Genomic DNA, 5096 nt, shown 5'->3' with positions numbered 1-5096 from the left:
TTCAAAATAATTCAAGTATTTTAATTATTTTTAAATATATTTTTATTAATATTTTTTTTTTATTAAAAACTTGAAAATTTTCGGCTTTCGCCTTGAACTTAGGACCGACTAACTCGTGATCAACCACTGTTCACACGAAACCCTTCTCCACTTCAGTCCTCCAAGGTCTCATTCGATTATTTGCTACTACCACCAAGATCTGTACCAATAGCGGCTCCATGCAGGCTTACGCCAAACACTTCTAAGCACACTATTGTACCCTCCTACTCACTAAAGTTTCAAAATTTATAAATCAATCGAAATTGTTTTATAAATCATCTACTTTAGCGGTAATGTATAGGTATACAACTTAAGCGCCATCCATTTTAAGGGCTAGTTGCTTCGGCAGGTGAGTTGTTACACACTCCTTAGCGGATTACGACTTCCATGTCCACCGTCCTGCTGTTTTAAGCAACCAACGCCTTTCATGGTATCTGCATGAGTTGTTAATTTAGGCACCGTAACATTACGTTTGGTTCATCCCACAGCGCCAGTTCTGCTTACCAAAAGTGGCCCACTGGGCACATTATATCATAACCTCAACCTTCATATCAAGAAAGGTGAGGTTCTTACCCATTTAAAGTTTGAGAATAGGTTAAAATCGTTTCGACCCTAAGGCCTCTAATCATTCGCTTTACCAGATAAGATTATTTTATATAATTTTTAAATGCACCAGCTATCCTGAGGGAAACTTCGGAGGGAACCAGCTACTAGATGGTTCGATTGGTCTTTCGCCCCTATACTCAATTCTGACAATCGATTTGCACGTCAGAACTGTTTCGGTCTTCCATCAGGGTTTCCCCTGACTTCAACCTGATCAAGTATAGTTCACCATCTTTCGGGTCACAGCATATATGCTCAAGGTACGCTCCAGTTAGAGGTATAAATAATAATAAATTATCATTATACATAACTATATGGAACGCCCCGGGATTGAATTAATTGACTATTTATTAAAAAATAGACTAAAAATTAATCCCATTATATTTAAGTTAAGTTAATTATGCCATTAAGTTTAATATAACTCAATGACTTGCACATATGTTAGACTCCTTGGTCCGTGTTTCAAGACGGGTCCCGAAGGTATCCTGAATCTTTCGCATTGTTAATCATATAAATGCATACAAATAAATATTAATATCATAGATATTAAATTTTTTGTAAAATTCAAAAAATGAATTTTAGCATTATATATAATAAAATCTATCAACACTTTATCAAATCATTAGTATTTATTTTATGTTAATATGCTTAAAAAGCAAATTAATTTAAATAAACTTAATATCACCAATGATCTTTTGATAAATACTTTATTATGTTAATAGATTACAATGTCCTTATATGAAAAAAATGCACATTATTTTTTTAATTATTTAATGATGAATTTTTCATAATGGATATTCAGGTTCATCGGGCTTAACCTCTAAGCAGTTTCACGTACTATTTAACTCTCTATTCAGAGTTCTTTTCAACTTTCCCTCACGGTACTTGTTTACTATCGGTCTCATGGTTATATTTAGTTTTAGATGGAGTTTACCACCCACTTAGTGCTGCACTATCAAGCAACACGACTCTTTGGAAATATCTTTCTAGTAATCATTAACGTTATACGGGCCTGGCACCCTCTATGGGTAAATGGCCTCATTTAAGAAGGACTTAAATCGTTAATTTCTCATACTAGATATTAAGATATTCCATACACTGCATCTCACATTTGACATATAGACAAAGTGACTTAGTGCTGAACTATTTTCTTTTCGCTCGCCGCTACTAAGAAAATCCTTGTTAGTTTCTTTTCCTCCCCTCATTAATATGCTTAAATTCAGGGGGTAATCCCATATGAGTTGAGGTTGTTTTAATATTCTTTTTTTATCTTCTCACAATTTAATAAAAAAATTATATCATCTTTTCATCTCTATTTTTCTTTTCTCCTTTTATATATTGTAAATATATAAAAATAATAATAATGTAAAATGAGGCAATCCTAGAATAAAAAATTTAATTTTTATGCTAGACATTCCTCCTTTTAATTACATATATAAATTATTATTTTATATATATATATAAATAATATGAAAATTTTTTGTAAAGAATACTTAGATTCAATATTTTCATCATTTCATTTTATTTGAGAGGATTTTTTTTTTAAAGAATATATAATAAATAAAATTCATTATATATCTTTATTTTTTTTGCTATTAATATTATGAATTATTTAAAATCCAATAATATACACATTTGCTTAAATTCAATTATTTTTATAAAAGAATAAGCAACTTATTTAGCATAGTCTTACAACCCTCAACCATATGTAGTCCAAGCAGTACTTTAAAATTGAATTTAATGTACATAACAGCATGGACTGCGATATGCGTTCAAAATGTCGATGTTCATGTGTCCTGCAGTTCACACGATGACGCACAGTTTGCTGCGTTCTTCATCGACCCATGAGCCAAGTGATCCACCGCTTAGAGTATTTTTTTATTTATTTTTATTTATAACAAATGTCAATTTTTTTTTGCATATATTAATTGAAAGAGTAAAATTAAATAATATTAATAATATATAAATTGATTTTCTTTCAATAATATATATCAAATATATTTAACTCTAAACATTTTTATTAAGTTGCGAATGTCTTAGTTCAACAATAATACAGTGGTGGTATTTATTATGATTCAATTATTTTGTATTTTTTTAATCATTTTATGTATATATAATAATATAATAAATATATACCACTTTTGTTATTGTGAACAAATTAACTTATCATTCAATCAAATGAATAATAAGTACAACTTTTTATTTTCATGTTTAAAGGTTTTTAAAAGAAAAAAATAAGAAAAAACATTACAAAATGTACCATCATATATTATATTTAATATGATATAATTGATGGATCACAAATTGAATGAAAAAGAATAAAAAGAATTATGGATTCAAAATAATTATATAAATTTTTTTTTTTTTTCTTTTTTTTTTTTTTTTTTTTTTCTTTTTGTTCGTTTGTTTGCTTGTCTGTTTGTTTGTTTGTTTGTTTGTTTTTCTTACGGATATGGAACACAATAATGATCCTTCCGCAGGTTCACCTACGGAAACCTTGTTACGACTTTTACTTCCTCTAAATAATCAAGTTCGGTCAACTTTTGCGAAACAACCGTGACACACGAGGCGTCACAGTGATCACGTCCGGAGACCTCACTAAATAATTCAATCGGTAGTAGCGACGGGCGGTGTGTACAAAGGGCAGGGACTTAATCAATGCGAGTTAATAACTCGCACTTACTGGGAATTCCAAGTTCATGTGAACAGTTTCAGTTCACAATCCCAAGCATGAAAGTGGTTCAGCGGTTTACCCGGACCTCTCGGTCTAGGAAATACACGTTGATACTTTCATTGTAGCGCGCGTGCAGCCCAGGACATCTAAGGGCATCACAGACCTGTTATTGCTCAATCTCGTTACTGCTAGACGCAATTTGTCCATTTAAGAAGCTAGTGTCCTTATAATGGGACAAACCAACAGGTACGACTCCACTTATATAAACACATTCAAACACTTGTACATTCAAGATGTACGCATGAAAGAAGGCTATATAAGTTTCAACATCATAATCCTGAAAGCATCTATTTAATATATTTGAGTCTCGTTCGTTATCGGAATTAACCAGACAAATCACTCCACGAACTAAGAACGGCCATGCACCACCACCCATAGATTCGAGAAAGAGCTATCAATCTGTCTTACACGCTTATGTTCGGACCTGGTAAGTTTTCCCGTGTTGAGTCAAATTAAGCCGCAGGCTCCACTCCTGGTGGTGCCCTTCCGTCAATTCCTTTAAGTTTCAGCTTTGCAACCATACTTCCCCCGGAGCCCAAAAGCTTTGGTTTCCCGGGAAGCGACTGAGAGAGCCATAGTAGTAGCTACACCCAATTGCTAGCTGGCATCGTTTATGGTTAGAACTAGGGCGGTATCTGATCGCCTTCGAACCTCTAACTTTCGTTCTTGATTAATGAAAACATCTTTGGCAAATGCTTTCGCTTAAGTTAGTCTTACGACGGTCCAAGAATTTCACCTCTCGCGTCGTAATACTAATGCCCCCAAACTGCTTCTATTAATCATTACCTCTTGATCTAAAAACCAATGAAAGTAGAACAGAGGTCTTATTTCATTATTCCATGCACAAAATATTCAGGCATTTGGAGCCTGCTTTAAGCACTCTAATTTGTTCAAAGTAATTGTACCGGCCCACAACAACACTCGATGAAGAGCACTGAAGTAGGTTTAAATAGGAGGAATATATAAAAAATACATTGTATTAATTATATATAAGAACTCCACCGGTAATACGCTTACATACATAAGGTAATGTACATACCACAATATATAGTTGTACTACCCGTATGAAGCACAAATTCAACTACGAACGTTTTAACCGCAACAACTTTAATATACGCTATTGGAGCTGGAATTACCGCGGCTGCTGGCACCAGACTTGCCCTCCAATAGGTCCTTGTTAAAGGATTTAAAGTGTACTCATTCCAATTACAGGGCCTCGGATATGAGTCCTGTATTGTTATTTTTCGTCACTACCTCCCCGAACTGGGAGTGGGTAATTTACGCGCCTGCTGCCTTCCTTAGATGTGGTAGCCGTTTCTCAGGCTCCCTCTCCGGAATCGAACCCTGATTCCCCGTTACCCGTTGCAACCATGGTAGTCCTAGATACTACCATCAAAAGTTGATAGGGCAGACATTTGAAAGATCTGTCGTCGGTACGGGACCATACGATCTGCAAGTTATCTAGAGTTCAACCAATTTAACGATCAAATGATCGCTTGGTTTTAGTCTAATAAAAGCACACGTTCCATAAGGTCCGTGTTTATATTGCATGTATTAGCTCTAGAATTACCACAGTTATCCAAGTAACTGTTAACGATCTATGGAACCATAACTGATATAATGAGCCTTTTGCGGTTTCACTTTTAATTTGTTTGTACTTAGACATGCATGGCTTAATCTTTGAGACAAGCATATAACTACTGGCAGGATCAACCAGAAT

The 5096-nt window shown here is 34.0% G+C and overlaps 2 non-coding genes and 1 pseudogene across 2 annotated transcripts in view; all 3 read right to left on the bottom strand.

The window, feature by feature from the left end:
• LOC129252337 (large subunit ribosomal RNA) overlaps positions 1-1892 on the bottom strand; it is a 3987-nt gene extending 2095 nt beyond the window's left edge. Inside the window, exon 1 of the ribosomal RNA XR_008583385.1 lies at positions 1-1892. This exon is cut by the window's left edge and continues 2095 nt beyond it. This is a non-coding gene — a ribosomal RNA (large subunit ribosomal RNA).
• A 442-nt stretch (positions 1893-2334) lies between these two features.
• Positions 2335-2515, bottom strand: LOC129252340 (5.8S ribosomal RNA; annotated as a pseudogene).
• A 590-nt stretch (positions 2516-3105) lies between these two features.
• Positions 3106-5096, bottom strand: LOC129252342 (small subunit ribosomal RNA). The gene has a single exon (XR_008583388.1). It is a non-coding gene; the product is annotated as a small subunit ribosomal RNA (ribosomal RNA).

The sequence above is a fragment of the Anastrepha obliqua genome, unplaced genomic scaffold, assembly GCF_027943255.1.
Source record: "Anastrepha obliqua isolate idAnaObli1 unplaced genomic scaffold, idAnaObli1_1.0 ptg000181l, whole genome shotgun sequence".
NCBI lineage: Eukaryota > Metazoa > Arthropoda > Insecta > Diptera > Tephritidae > Anastrepha > Anastrepha obliqua.
This window is presented reverse-complemented; position numbering and strand designations above follow the sequence as displayed.